This window comes from Macaca fascicularis, chromosome 11, assembly GCF_037993035.2.
Source record: "Macaca fascicularis isolate 582-1 chromosome 11, T2T-MFA8v1.1".
Classification (NCBI taxonomy): domain Eukaryota; kingdom Metazoa; phylum Chordata; class Mammalia; order Primates; family Cercopithecidae; genus Macaca; species Macaca fascicularis.
Genome location: NC_088385.1, coordinates 123,852,527 through 123,873,631, shown reverse-complemented (window position 1 = coordinate 123,873,631; position 21,105 = coordinate 123,852,527).

Here is a 21,105-nt window from a genome sequence, read left to right as displayed (position 1 = left end):
GTTTGAGACGGAGTTTCGCTCCTGTTGCCCAGGCTGGAGTACAAAGGCACAATCTCAGCTCACTGCAACCTCCACCTCCCAGGTTCAAGAGATTCTCCTGCTTCAACCTCCCTAGTAGCTGGAATTACAGGCATTTGCCACTACGTCCAGCTAATTTTTTGTGTTTTTAGTAGAGACGGGGTTTCACCATGTCGGCCAGGCTGGTCTCGAACTCCTGACCTCAGGTGATCCACCCACCTCAGCCTCCCAAAGTGCTGGAATTACAGGTGTGAGCCACCAAGCCCAGCCACACAAAGACAATATTACTCTCCTCTACTCAATTGTTGCATCTTAGCCCACATCTTCCAAAATTCAATGTCTTGATTTTTAATTATGAAAAATTATTATTGTTAGCAACTAATTTCATTTTTTAAACAAAGATGTTTATTTAAAAGTGTACATTGCATTCAGTAGCCTTCAAAGCAACCAGTAGCTGGGCGCAGTGGCTCATACCTATAATCCCAATGCCTTGGGAGACTGAGGCAGGAGAATGGCTTGAGGCCAGGAGTTCAAGACCAGCCTGGGCAACATAATGAGGCCCCATCTTTACAAAATATTAAAAATTACAATTAACCAGGCATGGTGGTACATGCCTATAGTCCTAGCTACTCGGGAGATTGAGGCAAGAGGATCCCTAGAGCCCAGGAGTCTGAGGTTGCAGTGAGCTGTGATCATTCCATTGCACTCCAACAGAACAAGACCCTCTCTCTTAAAAATAAATAAATAAATAAATAAATAGCGGCCAGGCATGGTGGCTCACGCCTGTAATCCCAGAACTTTGGGAGGCTGAGGTGAGTGGATCACCTGAGGTCAGGAGTTCGAGACCAGCCTGGCCAAGTTGGTGAAACCCCATCTCTACTAAAACTACAAAAAATCAGCTAGGCATGGTGGTGTGTGCCTGTAATCCCAGCTACTCAGGAGGCTGAGGCAGGAGAATCGCTTAAACCCGGGAGGCGGAGGTTACAGTGAGCTGAGATTGCGCCACTGCACTCCAGCCGGGGTGACAGAGCAAGACTCCATCTCAAAAAAAGAAAAAAAAGCAAACAAGCAAAGAGTAGTTTATTCTTGAACAAGCCATGAGTTGAGTCAAAACTCCCTCCAACTTACATTGCTACTTCCTCCCCTCTTGTAAGTAGAGACTGAAGAATCACACCTCATTTGGGATCACTAATGTGTGAACATCAGGAAATTAATATGAAAATGAAAAATAAGAAATGGTGATGATTTCTAAGTACATTGTTTAGAAACATGAACAAAACATCACAATGATGTGAGTGGCCATTCTGAATGTCAGCCTTACCTGGATGCATCCCTTGCTGTAGACATGATTGCTCTGTTGCTGTTTTATGCTTTCATATTAGCAAAATACAAAATTCTGCAAAAAACATTTTTTTAAACTGGGCTTGAAATAAAAGAAAACCGATCTGTAGCAAAAAAAAAAAAAAAAAAAAAATTTCCTTGTTCTTGAGAACTTTCCCATCAATAATTCCGTTTTTTAAAAATGCTGCACAGACGGGATTCAGCGTCAGCTGCCACTTACAGACTTAGTCATTCAAAAGAAGCTTGTCCCATATGGACCCAACTCCCTTCCCACCTCTCTTTCTCTCTCCTCAACCCCCTCTTGCTTTTATTAAAGCCCCTTCCCTTTTCATCTCTCCAGTCTGGTTCCAAAGTCTCTCCCTCTGAAAGTGTTACCCTCCCCCAGAGAAAAAAAACGGGTTCCATCATCCTTGGGTCTCTCTCTCTCTCTGTCTCACCTCTCCCATCGTTTTATTTGTCTTGAGAATTCAATTCCAGCCTGATGCTCATGAGAGATACTTTGCTCAGTTACGGCTGGCGCCGAAGGAGGAGGCAATGGCTTGGGTCCCCAGGATAAGTGCCCAGACTCCAGCTCAGACCCTGGGACAGCAAAACCCAGTCTCCTTGCCTGTCTACTTAAGAAGCAAGGCACCAGGACAAACTTGTGCAGCCATCCTAGTCTGGGCTCACATGAAGCAAAGATACTCTTGTCATTAGCATGACTTTAACTCTCACTCCTATGAAACAAAGAACATCAAAATTTTTTATTGATTATTTATTTATTTATTTATTTATTTAGAGACAGCATCTCACTCTGTTGCCCAGGCTGGAGAACAGTGGCGTCATCTTGGCTTACTGCAACCTCCGCCTCCCAGGTTCAAGCAATTGTCCTATCTCAGCCTCCTGAGTAGCTAGGAATACAGTTGCCCACCAGCCTGCCTGGCTCATTTTTGTATTTTTAGTAGAGACGGGGTTTCACCATATCGGTCAGGCTGGTCTCCAACTCCTGACCTTAGGTGACCCACCCACCTCGGCCTCCCAAAGTGCTGGGATTACAGGCATGAATCACCCCGCCTGGCCTCAAAATTATTTTCTTTATTCCAAGTCATCGCTCCCAATTTATTAAATTCCAAATTATTCCTCTCATCTTATTTCTTTGCAACCCAACTAAGTTTTTCCCATCTCAGCACACGATGCCGCTACGTTGATGCTTCAGCCAAGAACTTGAGTTCTTACTCTCCCTCACCTCTCACATCAAGGGCTGAGAATTTTTTTTTTTTTTTTTTTTTTTTAGATGGAGTCTTGCTCTGTCACCCAGGCTGGAGTGTAGTGGCAGAATCTCTGCTTACTGCAACCTCCGCCTTCCGGCTTAAAGCCACTCTTTTACCTCAGCCTCCTGAGTAGCTAGGATTACAGGCGCCTACCACCAGGACTGGCTAATTTTTGTATTTTTAGTAGAGACTGGGTTTCACCATGTTGGCCAGACTGGTCTCAAACTCCTGGTCTCAGGTGATCTGCCCACCTTGGCCTCCCAAAGTGCTGGGATTACAGGTATGAGCCACCATGACTGGCTCAAGTCCTGATAATTCTACTTTCAAAATGTATCTTGAGGCCAGGCAAGGTGGCTCACACTTATAATCCCAGCAATTTGGGAGGCTGAGGCAGGAAGATCGCACGGGCCTTAGGAGTTTGAGAACAGCCTGGGGAACATAGGGCAACCTTGTCTCTAAAAATAATAATTAAAAAAAATTAACTGGGCATAGCAGTGCATGCCTGTAGCCCCAGCTACTAGGGGGGCTGAAGCCAGAGGACTGATTGAACCCAGGAGGTCGAGGCTGCAGTGAGCTGAGATTGCACCACCGCACTCCAGCCTGGAAGACAGAGCAAGACCCTGTCAAAAAAAAAAAGTAAAAAGAAAAGAAAACAAAAGAAAGAAAAACTGTATCCTCAATCTGTTCACTTCTCTTCTCTCTATCTCCCTCACCACCATCCTAGTCCAAGGAGGGTCACCAGGTAAAATGCAAGACACAGTTAAAATGGAATTTCAGATAGACAATGAATTATTTTAGTGTAAGTATACCCATGCAAAATTTAAATTTTAGATAAAGAGTAATTTTGTCCTATGCGATATTTGGGATATATTATACTAAAAATATTCTTGGCTTATCTGAAAGTCAAATTTAACTGGGCATCCTGTATTTCTCTTTGCTAAATCTGACAACCCTAAATCCAAGGCACCATCATGGAGCCTAGCCCACTGCAGAATCTCCCCACTGCTCTCCCCTTCTCAACTGTTGCTCCTGCCAATGAATCACAGAGCTGCCAGAGAGCTTTTGGAAAAGTGAATCAGGTCAGGACATCTTCCTATTCAAAATACCTAAAGGTACCTCCACTGTTCTTGAAATAATAAACGAGATCATATTTACAACAGCTTTATTGAAATATAATACACTTACTGCACCATTCACCCATTTAAAGCATACAATTCAATGTATTTTAGAGTATGCACAGATATATGTCACCATTGCCACAATTTTATGATACTTTCATCACCCCCCAAAAGAAACCCTACTCACTTTAACCATCACCTCCAGTCCTCCCTTGGCAATCTTCATTATGTTTTCTGTCTCTGTAGATTTCTCTATTCCGGACATTTCATATAGATGGAATCATACAATATGTGACCTTTTGTGTCTAGTCTCTTTCATTTAGTATAATCTTTTCCAGACTCATCCCATTCCAGCATGTATCAATACTTCATTCCTTTTCATGGCTGAATAATATTCTATTGCGTGGATAGACTAAAATTTGTTTTTCAATTCATCTGTTTAAAAATGATCCCTATTTTACAGACATTGATGGGCACTTGAGTTGCTTCCATCTTTTGGCTATTAAGAATAATGCTTCTGACCAGGTGCTGTGGCTCACACCTGTAATCCTAGCACTTTGGGTGGATGGATTGCTTGAGCTCAGGAGTTCAAGACCAGCCTGGGCAACATGTCCAAATCCTATCTTTACAAAAAAATACAAAAATTAGCCAGGTGTGGTGGTGCACACCTGTAGTCCCAGCTACTTGGGGGACTGAAATGGGAGGCTAACTTGAGCTTGGGAGGTCGAGGCTGCAGTGAGCCATGTTTGCACCACTGCACTCCAGCCTGGGCAACAAAGTGAGACCCTGTCTTTAAAAAAAAAAAATTGTTAAACAAAAAAGAATAATGCATCTATGAAGATTCCTGTACAGGTTTTTGTGTAGGCATAGTTTCTTATTTCTCCTGGGTAAATCATTAGGAGCGGAATTGCTGGGTTAAATACTTTTTAAATCATGTTTAATCACTTAAGGACCTGCCATATATCACTTTACATCCCCACCAGCACTGTGTGAGGGTTCCAGTGTGTATTTTATATCTTCCCATTCAAACTTCTCTGTAGTCTGAAAAAAGCTAACTTCTTTTCCACCTTGGGGGCTTTTGAACCTACTTCCCTCTTCCTAAAACACTCTTCCTGCATCACTCTTCAGTGAGGTTCCCTCTTCATCCTTCAGCTCTCAGTTCAAACGTGACCCCCCTGACCATCCATCTAAGTAATGCATCCACACACAATTATCCCTATCACTGAAACAGAGCTGTACCTCAATAGATAAGTGGTTTTATTTATTATCTGTTTGTTTTGTGTGTCTCCCCTATCAGGATGTGGGCTCCCTGAGGCTGGGGGCCATGCCTGTCTTGTTCATCAGGGCATCCTCATCCCCTTTCATACAGCCTGGTTCCTAGAGTGTCCTACAGAGTAAATCTTGCTTGGTGGAATGAACGAATCAATGAATGAATGAATGAATGATGGAGCTCAGAGAGAGCAGAAGGTGTTTCTGAGATTTGTGTCCACACACAGCGGATGCTCAATAAATATTTGTGCTGCTAAGCCTGGCGCAGTGGCTCACACCTATAATCCCAGCACTTTGGGAGGCTGTGGCAGGAGGATCACTTGAGCCCAGGAGTTCAAGACCAGCTTGGGCAACATAGCAAGACCTCGTCTCTACAAAAAGAAAAAAATAGCCAGCCATGATAGCACATGCCTGTATTCCCAGCCACTCGGAAGGCTGAGGTGGGAGAATTGTTTGAGCTCAGGAGATGAAGGTTGCAGTGAGCCATGATCATGTCACTGCATTCCAGCCTGGGTGACAGAGTGAGACCCTATCTCAAAAAACAAAAAACAAAAAAAACAAAAATGTTTGTGCTGCTGATGATCCTGCAAGTAATAAAGGTAGAGACAACCATACACACATTCACACACACACAGAGTAGGAGAGAGAAAGATAAATTCAGTCCTTTAAGAAAAAACTGAGACGTGTCATTATAAGTCTCATCAATCTCAACACAATTGCCCGTGCAGGTGATGGAAAGAGTTGCCTGTTCCACTTTGCAATCTGCAGAAATGATGAGTCCTCTCTCCCTTCTGTTTTAACAGAAAAATCACCCTGAGCACTTTGGTACACTGAGCACTTTGGAACTCTAATTACAGGTGACAAGCAAATGGAAAGAAAAATAGGAAATCAAACATTTGAGCCAATAAGTTGGGATTTATATGTGCATTTAATAGCAGCAAAGTACCCTAAGCCACTCAGAATGTTCTCAAAGCACTTTGCAGATGGACGTCACTGGGGCCATCCTGAGGATGAAGTCAGGAATGTCTGGAACGCACTTGAGTTCTTTGAGGACCTGTCCATCTGCTTTGTAAATCTTAATGTCCACTTTCATGAGATTTCTCTAAGGCGGATGCCATGTAAAACCTTCTGAGGTCTCTACCCCACATCTATCTGTAGCCTGACCTCTCAACACTCTCCTTAGTCTCCAGTCTAATCTAATCATCGCAACCTCTTTTAACTTTCACTTTGTCATGCTCTCTTGTCCCTGGAACTCGCCTCCTTTCCCACTGGCACCTGCCCAACTATCACCAGTTTTCATGTTAGAGGTCACCTCCTTCATGAAGCCCTCCCTGCCTTCATTCTCCAGACCGGGTTAGGTTCTGTATCACCTAAGATCCATAGGTTGAAAAAAAAAAAGAAACTCAACTGAAAATGACTTTAGCTAAAAAAGAGAATTAATTTTGCTCTGGGAAGTCCAAGGGTAAAAGAGACACTCAGGCCGGGCGTGGTGGCTCATGCCTGTAATCCCAGCAGTTTGGGAGGCCAAGGCAGGCCAATCACTTGAGGCCAGGAATTCAAGATCACCATGGCCAACATGACGAAATCCCATCTCTACTAAAAATACAAAAATCAGCTGGGCGTGGGGGAGCATGCCAGTAGTCCCAGCTACTCGGGATGCTGAGGCAGAAGAATAGCTTGAACCAGGAGGCAGAGGTTGCAGTGAGCTGATATGGCACCATTGCACTCATCCTGGGTGACAGATCAAGACTCTGTCTCAAAAAATAAAAAAAAACTAAAATTAAAAAAAAAAGGAAACTCAGGCTCTGAAACCAGCCTTCAGGCTTCTCTTTCTGATTTGTCTCTCCCCTTCTCTCCCTCTTTTTCTCTGTTGGTCTCACTTTCTTTTATTGCATTTAGGGAAAAAGCATTGCTGTACACAGCTCCAAGCTTCTATTATTCCAGTTTGGTGGCACCAGAGAAAAGAAGATACTTCTCACTCCCAACATCCATAGATAAATATCTCAGGGAAGGACTCTGATTGGTTCATCTTGGTTCACATGCCCACAGTGAGATTCAGGGAAGGTGATACTATGATTGGCTGGGACTGATCACACGTGTGCCCTGTATACACATAGTACCTGTATGACCTATGATTGCTAGTCCCTTCAGAACCCTACGCAATGACAGATGGTTATTTCTCTAGAGGAATGGGGATGATGTTACCAATAGATATCACGTCTGTATTCCCAGCACTCTGGGAGGTTGAGGCGGGCAGATCACCTGAGGTCAGGAGCTCGAGACCAGGCTGGCCAACATGGTGAAACCCCCAACGTGGTGAAACCCCGTCTTTACAAAAAATACAAAAGTTAGCCGGGCGTGGTGGCGGGTGCCTATAATCCCAGCTACTAGGGAGGCTGAGGCAGGAGAATGGCTTGAACCTGGGAGGTGGAGGTTGAAGTGAGCCAAGATGGTGGCCACTGCACTCCAACCTGGGTGGCTCGTGAGACTCCGTCTCAAAAAAAAAAAAAGTAAAAATGCAAAAACTAGCTGGGCGTGGCAGTAAGCCAAGATCGTGCCATTGCACTGCAACCTGGGGGACAGAGCAAGGTTCTGTCTCAAAAAAAAAAAAAAAAAAAAAAAAAAAAAATCCTGAAATTGAAGTATGTGGAAAATGCACTTAAACTTCTTTAATTATTAGTTTTGTTTTTGTTTTGCTTTTGTTTTCAGACGGGGTCTTGTTACAGTGCCCGAGTGGGTCCTGAACTCCTGGGCTCAAGTGATCTTCCTGCCTCAGCCTCATAAATAGCTGGGAAAATAGGCGTGTGCTGCTGCACCTGGCTTAAACTCTTAACCAGTGCATGTATATCTTTCCAAAGTCCCCTTTATAAATTACCCCTGTGCTATGTCTACCCTTCCACTCCCACGGGCAAAAGCAAAACCACCATCGTAAATTTCATGTGTATCCTTCCAGCCTATTTTAAAGAAATATGTGTGTGTTCATGAATAATTGATAGTATTGTTTCCTGTGTATTTCAGATTTACATAAACAGTATCAAACTGTACAAATAATTGCCTCATTTTACAAATGCCTTATTTTGCTCAACATTATGTTTTTGAAATACATCTATCTATAAATCTAGTTCATTTCTTGTGATTTGTTACACTGTTCCATAGTATGAATATACCACATTTGTTTACCCAGTCTTCTTTTGGTGGCTATTTTTGTTGCTTCCAAATGTTGGTTATTTCAAACAATGCGGCAGTGAACATCTTTGAGCACCACTGGATGTCTAATACAGCAAAAAACGTCATTTCTTCTCTTCTTCCTTGCCAATAAAACCCTGATTGTGTTTGGACAGCCTTGTGCCCAGCCTCCTCAAGGAATAAATCATGATTTGTCTGAGGCAGTGATTGGCAACATTTTTCTATAAAGGGCAAGGATGGTAAATATTTTAGGCTTGCAGACCATATAGTCTCTGTCCTAACTCTGCTGTTGTAGTGTAAATGTAGACACCAATGATATATAAATGAACAGGTATGTGTTCCAACAAAACTTTATTTACAAAAATAGATGGAGTCACCCAAGAGGATATACAGATAGCAAATATGCACTTGAAAAGACAGTCAACATCATTAACTACTTATTAGGGAAAAGCAAATCAAAACCACAATGAGGCCAGGCTCAGTGGTTCACACCTATAATCCCAGCATTTTGGGGGGCCAAGGTGTGTGGATCACCTGAGGTCAGGAGTTCGAGACCAGCGTGGCCAACAAAGTGAAACCCCATCTCTACTAGAAGTACAAAAAATTAGCCAGGCATGGTGGTGGGTGCCTGTAATCCCAGCTACTTGGGAGGCTGAGGCAGGAGAATCACTTGAACCTGGGAGGCGAAGGTTGCAGTGAGCCGAGATTGTGCCATTGCACTCCAGCCTGGACAACAGAGTGAGACTCTGTCTCAAAAAAACAAAACAAACAAAAAATCCACAATGAGGTACCACTATATACCTATCAGAATGGCTAAAATAAAAAATAGTAACAACATCAAATGCTGGAGAGGATGTGGAGAAACAGGATCATACACATACATTGCTGGTGGGAATGCACAATGGTGCAGCTACTCTGAAAAACAGTTTGGCAGTTTCTTAGAAAACTAAACATGCAACTATCATATGACCCAACAATTGCATTCCTGGGCATTTATCCCAGAAAAAGAAAAACTTATGTTCACACAAAAACCTGTAAGCAAATGTTCACAGCAGTTTTATTTCTCATAGCCAAAAACTGTAAATGATTCAGACATTCTACAATGGGTGAATGGTTGAACAAACTATGATGCAGCCATACCATGGAATCAGCATCTTTACTGTGGGAGTGGATACATGAATCTATGTAGGCAATAAAAGGGTATGGAACTGAACATACACACACCCCCAAGAGTATAAGTGAAAGTGGGAAATCTGCATAAGATCAGTAGAGCAATATCCTGGTTATGATATTATACCACAGTTTTGTAAAATATTACCTGGGCAATGTGTAGAAGGAAAACTGGGCAATGTGTAGAAGGAGTCTCTCCATATTACTTCTAAAATTGCACATAAATCTATAATTACAGTAGTCCCCCTTTACCCATGGTTTCACTTTCCAAGATTTCAGTTATCCACCATCAACTGACTTCTGGAAATATTAAATGGAAAATTCCAGAAATAAAAAATTAATGGCCAGGAACAGTGGCTCACACCTGTAATCCCAGCACTTTGGGAGGCCAAAGCAGGTGAATCACTTGAGGTCAGGAGTTTGAGACCAGGCTGGCCAACATGGTGAAAATCCGTCTCTACTGAAAACACAAAAATTAGCCAGGCATGGTGGCAAGCACCTGAAATTCTAGCTACTTGGGGGGCTGAGGCAGGGGAATCACTTGAACTTGGGAGGCGGAGGTTGCAGTGAGCTGAGAACGTACCACTGCACTCCAGTCTAGACGACAAGAACGAAACTTCGTCTCAAAAAAAAAATTTATAAGTTTTAAATTGTGCAGTATTCTGAATAGTGATGAAATCTCTCGTCATCCTGTTCCATTGCTCCATCCTACCTAGGTTGTGAGTCATCCCTCTTTCCAGCACATCCACGCCATAGATGCTACCAGTCCATTAGTCACTTAGCCGCCATCTTGGTTATCAAGTTGACTGTTGAGGTATTGCAGTGCTTGTGTTCAAGTAATCCTTATTTTCCTTAATAATGTCCCCAAAGCACATAAGCGGTGATGTGGCATTTTGCTATAATTGTTCTATTTTATTATTGTCATTATCTTTTACTGTGACTAATTTATAAATTAAACTTTATCATGGTGTAAACTGAAAAGTATCTGAGACATGCCTCAATCCATTTAGAAGTGTATTTTGCCGAGGTTAAGGACATCCCAGGAAGCAATAAACATGGAATCACAGAAACAGTCTGTGGTCTGTGCCTTTCTCCAAAGATGACTTTGAAGGCTTTGATATTGAAAGGGGAGAAGTGGGCTAGAAGGGAAAGAGGGAGGATAAGGTCATCCACAGGTTATAAGACAAAAGGAGCAGGTAGGGGGATAGTCAATTATGTGATGTCTCGTGCTTTGTAAATCGGCACTTTACATAGATAAGGTGAACATAGAGTACCGACCGGGGGGATATTTAACCTTTTATCTGTAGCTCTCTGCTTAGGAACTAACAGAAAGGCAGCTTCTTGCATGACTCAGCTTCCAGTTTTTTTTTTTTTCTTTTGGCATAGTGACTTGGGGTCCCAAGTTTTTATTTTCCTTCACAATAGGCATGTATGTATAGGAAAAACATAGTATAGATATATATAGGGCTTGGTACCATCCTCAGTTTCTGCACCCACTGGGGTCTTGGCACATATCTCCCTTGGATTAGGGGGGGACTACTGTATCTCAATAAAAATTCCAATTAAAAACAAACAAACAGATGGAAGTATGAATTTGGCCATAGCCCACAGTTTGTCAGTCTCTGATTTGAGGCCATGATGGTGAAGCAGAGACCTTCTGTTCTTCCCTTCCCTTTTAATAACAGACCTCCTGTATATATTAGGTAGGCACATTGACGTCTTGCCAAAAGACTACATTTCCCAGCAGTCCATGCAGCTAGGTTTGGCCACATGACTAAGTTCTGACATATGAAATCTACATCAAAGTGTTAAATGATAATTCTGGGAATGTAAAAGTGTGGCAGGCATTCAAGCAGCCATCTCAGATCAGGAGACAGTGTGGAATGCTGGAGGAAGAACAAGATCGAAGGACCCTGTTTCCCTGATATCTAAGTAGCTACACCACCTTCCTCACTCTTGGTATATATGAGAGGGAAAAACATCCTATCTCGTTTAAGCCACTGTGGTTTTGGGGTAGGAGGTAAGACTGAAGTCCAGAGGCAGGGCTTGGACACTGGACCAAATTGAGGACTAGCCAATACAGGGATGGGGTGGAAGCTGCTTTCCATGAGAAACACCACCAGGATGCCATGTCAGTTACCATTGCTATGGCAACACCCAGGAGTTACTGCCCCTTTCCATGGCAATGACCCAAAGACTCAAAAGCTGCCACCTTTTTCTTAGAAATTACTGCATAAACTGCCCCTTAGTCCACATGTAATTAAAAGCAGGTATAAATCTGATTGCAGAGCTGCCCTGATCTGCTGCTGTCAGCACACTGCCTATGGGGTGGCCCTGCTCTGCAGGAGCAGTCACGGAGCTGTAACCCTGCCAGGGCGGTAACAGTGCTGCTTCAATAAAGCTGTTTTCTTCTACTCTACAACTAGCTTGCCCTTGAATTCCTTCCTGAGTGAAGCCAAGAACCCTTGCAGGCTAAGCCCCACTTTGGGACTTGCCCGGCCTGCATCAATTTGAGTGGTTTTGGCTATTCATAGCCTAATTCTTCTATTGTTTTGTTTTTGAGACACAGTTTCACTTGGTCGCCCAGGCTGGAGTGCAGTGGTGTGAGCTGGCTCAATGCAACCTATGTCTGCTGGGTTCAAGTGATTCTTGTGCCTTAGCCTCTGGAGTAGCTGGGATTACAGGAACACACCACCACACCTGGCTAATTTTTGTATAGTAGAGACAGGGTTTCACCATGTCGGCTAGGCTGGTCTTGAACTCCTGAGCTCAAGTGATCTGCCTGCCTCAACCTTCCAAAGTGCTGGGTTACAGGTGTGAGCCACTGTGTCCGGCCAGCCTAACTCTAACTAGATTTTTTTTTTCTCCAGATTTCACATCCTCAATGCAAAAGTAGAGAAAAGGAAAATGAAAAGATTTCCTGGTGTAGGTCTCTTGTCCAGGGGAAAAATCCTTTCTTAGAAGCCTCTCAGCAGATTTTTCTTAATCTCATTGACCAGCGGTAGGTCACATGCTCACCTCCAGATCAATGGCTAATTTTTGCCACTACTTTTAATGGTAAAAACCGCAATTACTTTTGCACCAGCCTAATACATACGGTATATTCACGTTCGAGGCTGCTGTAACAAATTACCAACAACTGGGTGGCTTAAAACAACAGAAACAGTGTATATCTGTGTCCAAATTCCCCTCTTCTTATAAGGACACTAGTCACTGCCTAAGACCCATACTAATCCAGCATGACCTCGTATTAACTTGATTACACCTGCAAAGACCCGATTTCCAAATAAGGTCACACTCACAGGTTGCAGGTGGAGAAGAACTTTTGGAGGAGACACTATTCGATCTAGTACACCTGCCAAGTACATTACCTTTTGCCAGCCATTGGTCTGGAAGTGAGCATGAGATTTACTGCTGGTCAATGAGATTAAGAAAAATCTGCTGGGAGGCTTCCAAGAAAGGTTTTTCCCCTGAACAAGAGACCTACACAAGGAGATCTTTTCCTCTTCCTTCTCTCTCCTTTTGCATTGAGGATGTGATAGCTGGAGCTGTGGCAGCCATCTTGCTGCCATGAGGAAATAAGCCTGAAGACTAAAACCGACATACTAAGGGTGACAGAGTGGAAGCACAGGCACAGCCTGATCTATGATGAGATATTTGCACCACAAACCCAAACTTGAAAGGCCATGCCTTCCCCTGGAGCAGGGATCAGCACACGTTTTCTGTAAAGGGCCAGATAGTAAATATTTTAGGCTTTGCAGGCCATATAATCTCTATTGAAACTATTCAATTCCACTGTTGTAGCAGAAAAGCATCCAAAAATAATATGTAAATGAAAAAGCATAACTGTGTTTCAACACAAACATTACAACTGGGTGCAGTGGCTCATGTCTGTAATCCCAACACTTTGGGAGGTTTACGTGGAAGCCCAGAAGTTTGAGCCCAGAAGTTTGAGACCAGCTTGGGCAACATAGAAAGAACCTATGCCTACAAAAAATAAAAATCAATTAGTCTGGTGGTGTGGTGCACGCCTGTGGTCCCAGCTACTCAGAAGGTCAAGGTGGGAGGATCGTTTGAACCCAGGAGGTTGAGGCTGCAGTGAACCGTGATTGCACCACCACACTCCAGCCTGAATGACAGAACGAGACCCCATCAATCAATCAATAATCGATCTATCTATTACAAAAGCAGGCAGCAGACCAGATTGGCCCATAGGCTACAGTTTGCCAACCCCTGTTCTGGACTTATCAAGTGAACAATAAAAATTCTTATAATTTAAGGCTCTACCAGTTGCATTGTCTGTTACTTTCGCCAAATGCATACTAGCTAATATATCTGGGGCAGGGTTTCTCACACTCAGCACTATCTTTTTTTTTTTTTCTTAGATGGAGTTTCACTCTTGTTGCCCAGGCTGGAGTGCAATGGCGAGATCTCGGCTCATAGCAATCTGCCTCCCGGGTTCAAGTGATTCTCCCGCCTCAGCCTCCTGAGAGCTGGGATTACAGGCATGCACCACCATGCCTGGTTAATTTTCTATTTTTAGTAGAAACGGGGTTTCTCCATGTTGGTCAGGCTGGTATTGAACTCTTGACCTCAGGTGATCCACCCTCCTCAGCCTCCCAAAGTGTTGGGATTACAAGCGTGAGCCACTGCACCTGACCTCACACTCGGCACTATTGACATTGTCAATGTAAATAACAAACAGAGAGAGGCTCTCTAGAAGAAACGATGTTTTTTGGGAGCAATGCATTGCAATGAAAATATGCATGGCATAGTAAAGTATGTGTGCCTGCAGAGAGGTAAAAGAAGACAAGGGTTCTTCAAGGAAAAAAACATGAGGAGGATTACATAATTGCTTAGAAATAATTATCCTTGGCTACAAAGATCAATAACAAGAGTGACGCCAGTCCAGAGTTGTACAGGCAGTTGCTGGGCAGATGTCCCTGCAGGAGTTTTTTTGTGTAAGGTTGTGATGGTCTTACACAAAAGGCCTTGTGCAAGGCTGTGGTTTTTGCAGGCTTCTGTGATCATTTTTGTTATCAGGCATACAAGCACAAGAACCTTCTCTGCATGGCCTTTCCTGGCTCTATCTGTCAAGGTTTTCTTTTTTTAACTTTTATTTTAGGTTCAGGGGTACACGTGCAGTTTTGTTATACAGGTAAACTCGTGTCACGGGGGTTTGTTGTACAGACTATTTCATCACCCAGATACTAAGCCTAGTACCTAATAGTTATTTTTTCGGATCCTCTCCCTCCTCCCAACCTCCACCCTCAAGTAACCCTGTAAGGGTCTTCTTTTCTTTTCTTTTCTCTTTCATTTTATTTTCTTTTTTTTTTCTCTCTCTCTCTTCTTTCTTTTTTCTTTCTTTCTTTCTTTCTTTCTTTCTTTCTCTCTCTCTCTTTTATTTCTTTCTTTCTTTCTTTTTCTTTCTTTCTTTCTCTTTCCTTCTTTCTCTCTCTCTCTCTTTTTCTTTCTTTCTTTCTTTTTTTTTTTGACAGAATCTCACTTTGTCACCCAGGCTGGAGTGTCATGGCACGACCTTGGCTCACTGCAACCTCCACCTCCTGGATTTAAGCGATTCTCCTGTCTCAGCCTCCCCAGTAGCTGGGATTACAGGCGTGCACCACCATGTCCTGCTAATTTTTGTATTTTTAGTAGAGATGGGTTTCCATGTTGGCAAGGCTGGTCTTGAACTCCTGATCTCAAGTGATCCACCCACCTTGGCCTCTCAAAGATGGCTCACAGGTGTGAGCCATCGCACCTGGCCCTGTCAGGGTTTTCTTAACATTAGCAACTCCATTTTTATTCTGACAACTGTCACAACATTTTGGGCCAGGTAATTTTTGGTTATCTGTGCCCTGTAAGATTTTAGCAGCATCCCTGGTTTCTACCCACTAGATGTCAACATCCCTCAGTTTTGACAATCAAAAATGTCTCTAGAGATTGCCAAATGTCTCCTGAGGAGCAAAGTTGTCCTCAGTCGAGAACCACTGACCTAGAGTAAATAGCTGGAAGTGGAATCACCAGGTCATAGGGCATGTGCGTTTTCAGTTTTTCCAGCTCTTCCAAAATGTTCTCCAGCATTTATCCTCATTTACACTCTCATTAGTATAATTTCAAGTCTAGTGACTAGCGTGTTTAAACTGAGCTCAGCTGCCTTCAATAAAGTGATTATTGCCTGAGCGAAGGACAGTATGACTGGATTTTCACAGCAGGGGTGCACGTTTAATCAACCCTATCTCTTGTGACTCTGGTAATCAAGGAATTAGGTTTTATTTAAGTGAGGTTTACCCTTTACACTTAAAGTATTGATGAGACTATAATTATGGGCTGGTTAATTTTTTCTCCCCTGCTGTGGACATTCATCTGCTCTTCTCCATTCACTTACAACAACAAGATCCTTAAGGGAGAGGTATCAAATGAATTACGAGGAGGTCCCCGGAGAAGGGATTGCCCCATTTTTTTTTTCAGGTATGGGCGGATTAAATAGGGTAAATGTGAGAAATTAGTGCTGTTCTGATCTGGGTCTATTGGATGGACAGAAACTTTCCTGGGAATAGCTATGATGTAATTGAATAAGGTACTCACTGAAATCTGAATCCTCTTGTTTTCCCAGTGGGCTTGGGTCAGGGTACCAGTTCTGTTTCTTAAGCGGCTGCTTAATAATCCTGAGATATCAACAACAAAGACCATAACTAATATTTATAGAGTGCCAACTACTTAGCTAAACACTTGACAGACATTCTTTCTTTTTAATCCTCCTCACAACACAATGAGGAAGGTACTAGGATTATTAGCCCCATTTTGCAGATGGGAAAGTGGAGGCTCAGAGAGGTGGAAAATATGCCCCAGGTACCCAACTATTGCATAGTGGGACTAGGGTTCAAACCCAGGTCTCTCTGGCCCCAAGTGTCAAACTACTCTGCTATATCTCTGACTTCAATTCAAGAACTCTGTTGTTCACCAAGCAGGCTCCTGGCATTGAGTCAGTCCCTGGCTTTAATACATGGCTTCAGGAAACACAGCTGTTTGGAGGAGGCAACAGCTGTTCATTCATTTACCACTCCACCAAGCCACACAAATTAAAACACCATAAGGTAAGGCTCACTCAGTCTCAAACACCAGGATAGGTAATTATTGTTTTAATTAAAGAAAGGAAATACCCAACCCCTTCCTGTTCAATACACTTGAGTACTGATTTCTGTAGGAGTTAAGATAATACTTTGGGGAAAGAATCCACACACATGCACACACACACGTGCGCACACACACGGACACACACACACACACACTTGATTGTAACGATTGTACATATATGACTGCATATGTTTGAAAGAGAGAAAGACAGGTCAGGAGTGGTGGCTTATGCCTGTAATCCCAGCACTTTGGGAGGCCAAGGCAGGTGGATCACTTGAGTTTGAGACCAGCCTGGGCAACATGGTGAAACCCTGTCTCTACTAAAATAGCTGGGCATGGTGGAGCACACCTGTAATGCTAGCTACTCGGGTGGCTGAGGCAGGAGGATCACCTGAGCCTGGGAGGCAGAGGTCGCAGGGAGCTGAGATCATGACACTGCACTTGAGCCTGGGCAACAGAGTGAGACTCCATCTCAAAAAAAAAAAAAAAAAGGAAGACAGAAAGACAAATCACGATGCTTACTATTGTTCATTCATTCGTTGAGTCTTTATTTCTTTTTAAAAAAAAATTTTTTTGAGACAGAGTCTTATTCTATTCCCCAGGCTAGAGTGAAGTGGTGCAATCTCGGCTCACTGCAACCTCAGCCTCCCAAGTTTAAGCAATCCTTATGCCTCTGCCTCAGCCTCCTGGGTAGCTGGTACTACAGGCGCATACCACCACGCTTGGCTACTTTTTTGTATTTTTAGTAGAGATAGGGTTTTGCCATGTTGCCCAGGCTGGTCTCGAACTCCTGAGCTCAGGCAATCTGCCCACCTCAGCCTCCCAAAATGCTAGGATTACAGGTGTAAGTCACTGAGTCCGGCCTGAGTCTTCATTTCAAAAAAAGTCTGAGTGCCTGCTGGGTGCCCAGTTTTAAGCCAGACCACAGAAAACATTCATGGACTAGAAAGCCTTTCCCATTTCTTTACTTCATGAGAGAGAGGTTGCATTTTTTGCAACCGGTAGAAAAGTTTTCCCTGTATGATCAACTGGATTTCCGCAAACTGTTTTCCAAAATAATCTCCTAAAACTCTTCCTCCCTTAAAGATCTCCAACAGGACACCAATGAAGAAGAAGAGGAACAGGCAGAGGCCAGGCATGGTGGCTGATGCCTGTAATCCCAGCACTTTGGGAGGCTGAGGTGGGTGGATCACAAGGTCAGGAGTTTGAGACCAGCCTGGCCAAGATGGTGAAACCCCGTGTCTACTAAAAATACAAAAATTAGCCCAGTGTGGTGGTGGGCACCTGTAACCCCAGATACTTGGGAGGCTGAGGCAGGAGAATCGCTTGAACCCGGGAGCTGGAGGTTGCAATGAGCTGAGATCGCATCACTGCTCTCCAGCCTGGGAGACAGAGCAAGACTCTGTCTCAAAAAAGAAAAAAAAAAAAAAAAAAAGGAACAGGCAACAGTTTTAGAACCCACCCTTCCCAAGAACACAGAAAAATGTCCACGCACGTGCCCCACAGTAAAAGCAGCCACAGTCTGGTGAAATATCTGCTTCTAGCTTCCCGTTTAGGACATTGTTCCTCTCTGTACTTGTTTGCTAGGGGTGCCGTAGCAACATGCCACAGTCTCGGGGGCTTAAACAACAAAAATTTATTTTCTCACAGTTCTAGAGGCTAGAAGTTCAAGATCAGTGAGTCCACAGGGTTGGTTCCTTTTTTTTTTTTTTTTGAGACAGGGCCTCACTCTGTCACCCAGGATGGAACACAGTGGCATGATCTCGGCTCACTGCAGCCTTGGCTTCCTGGGCTCAAGCAATCCTTCCACCTCAGCCGCCTGAGTAGCTGGGACCACAGGTGCACACCACCACGCCAGCTTTTTTTTTTTTAATTTTTTTTTTTGTAGAGACAGGGTTTCACCACGTTGCCCAGGCTAGTCTTGAACTCCTGTGCTCAAACAATCTACCTGCCTGTGTCTCCCAAAGTGCTGGGATTACAGGTGTGAGCCACCAGGCCCGGCCAGGGTTAGTTCCTTCTGAGGGCTGTGAAGGAAACACCTGTTCTAGCCTCTCTCCTTGGCTGGTAGATGCCTTCTTCCTCTGTCTTTACATGGTCTTCCTTCTGTGTGTCTGGGTCTGTGTCCTAATTTCCTCTTCTTATGAGGACACCAGTCATAATGGATTCAGCTCCATCCTAATGACCTCATTTTAACTTAATTATTTAAAGGTGCTATCTCCAAATATAGTCATATTTTGAAGTTCCAGGGGTTATCAATTTGGGGTGGAACGGCGGGGACAGAATTCACCCCACAACAGCCTCCCTCCCTCTTCCCGAGTCCCCAGTCACCATATGTCACTCTAATTCTAAAGGGCTCAAACTCCGGGGCGTGGCAGATGTGTGACTTTGGATAAGTTAGTTAACCCCTCTGCCTTGGTTTGCGCATACATAACACTGGGCTAACAATAGTAGCTGTCTCATAGGGTTATTAGGGGAATTAAAGGAGTTATATGTCTAGAGAACTTGAACAGCACCTGGCACAGAGCAAGCACTAGATAAGTGTTTATTAAATTAAACATTGAAATCAACAACTCATTTTTACTAAACTGTTAGGAGAAGCTTGGCATGGTGGTGCACGCCTCTAGTTCTAGCCACTTGAGAGGCTGTGGTGGGAGAATTACTTGAGCCCAGGAGTTCAAGACCAGCCTAGGCAACATAGCAAGACCCAAAAATTCTCTAATTTTTTATTTTTTTATTTTTTTTAATTTATTTATTTATTTTTTTGAGACGGAGTCTCGCTCTGCCACCCAGGCTGGAGTGCAGTGGCCAGATCTCAGCTCACAGCAAGCTCCGCCTCCCGGGTTCCCGCCATTCTCCTGCCTCAGCCTCCCAAGTAGCTGGGACTACAGGCGCCCGCCACCTCGCCCGGCTAGTTTTTTGTATTTTTTAGTAGAGACGGGGTTTCACCGTGTTAGCCAGGATGGTCTCGATCTCCTGACCTCGTGATCCGCCCGTCTCGGCCTCCCAAAGTTCTGGGATTACAGGCTTGAGCCACCGCGCCCGGCCTAATTTTTTTTTTTTTAATTAGCCAGGTGTGGTGGTGTGTGTGGTCCCAGCTACTACTCCAGAGGCTGAGACGGGAGGATTCCTTGAGCCCAGGAGTTGGAGGCTGCAGTGAGTTATGATCTCATCACTGCACTCCAACCTGGGCCACAGAGAGAGACACCATCTTTAAAAAAATGTTTTTAAATAAAAATTAAGACAATTTAAAAAGTGCTAGGAGACTGTTATGTCACCCTCCCAAAGAATTCGCTTTCTCTGGGCAATGCTTAATATCAGCAATGGAATCACCAATTCACCATAGGGGAACCATATATATTTGAGGGTGAGGATCCCCAACATTCTTCAAAGTACTATTTGACAACTACATGATCCACTCTGAAATATTAGCAGTACTCAACATTTATTAAATGCTAATGATGGGGCCGGGCATGGTGGCTCACGCCTGTAATCCCAGCACTTTGGGAAGCCAAAGTGGAAGGATCACTGAAGGTTGGGAGTTTGAGACCAGCCCGGCCAACACGGCGCAACCCCATTTCTATTAACAATACAAAAATAAGCTGGGCATGGTGGCGGGTGCCTGTAGGCTCAGTTACTAGGGAGGCCAAAGCAGAGGATTGGTTGAACCCTGAGGCGGAGGTTGCAGTGAGCCATGATCATGCCACTGCACTCTAGTCTAGCGACAGAGCAAGACTCTGTCTCAGAAACAAAAACAAAACAAAACAGAACTAATGATGGGCCAGGCACTGTGCTAAGTAAGGGCTTTCCTGGTATTTAGGCTGTGAGGTGGGTACTATTATTATTCCCACTTTACAATTGAGAGAATGGAGGCTCCAAAAAGCCACGTCTCAAGGCCATGCTCCCCAGTTAGTAAGTGGTCCAATAGTTTGTGCAAATTAAGGACTGCCAGACTTAGAATGTCAGGGAGAAAGAGGCTTCTCCTTCTCTCCCACTTTTTCACCATCCCCTTCTCTTCCCCCTCTGCTGAACGTTGCATCCCCACGGCCAAGACTGCACCCCCTCTTCTACAGACAACATCCAAGCTGCTGGGACCCGACCCAGCGCCACCTTGCGAGCCCAGCATTTCGAGGGGCAGGCTTCCAAACAGGGTAATAATCGTCCCATTAAAATTAATGTCCATGAAGTGAGCCGTTAAAAGCGTGCAGATTAAAAAGTGGGGGGGGGGGAGGGAATTGTTCAATTTAAATCCAAAGGGCTTTTTAAATAGACACTGTGTCTTCGTTCTTGGAACGCTACACCCGGGCAGTGGATCAGGTCCCCTCTGCAAAGACTAAGGGGGATTAAGGAGGTGAGTCCCAGGAGAATGGGAAGTGGTTCTGGCCAGAAGCAAAGGGAACTAAGGTCTATCCAGGGCCCACTGCGTGCCAGGTGCTTGGCACACACTTCTCTCATTTAATCTCTGCCCCAATCCTGGGATGGAGGTATTATTATTCCCAGATTACAGGGGGCAGTATAAAACCGTGGTTAAGAGCTTAGAGCCTGCGGCATACTGCCCTAGTTCAGATGCCGGCTTCATTCTTAGCTACTCTGTGAGCTAGGGCAAGAGGCCTCATCTA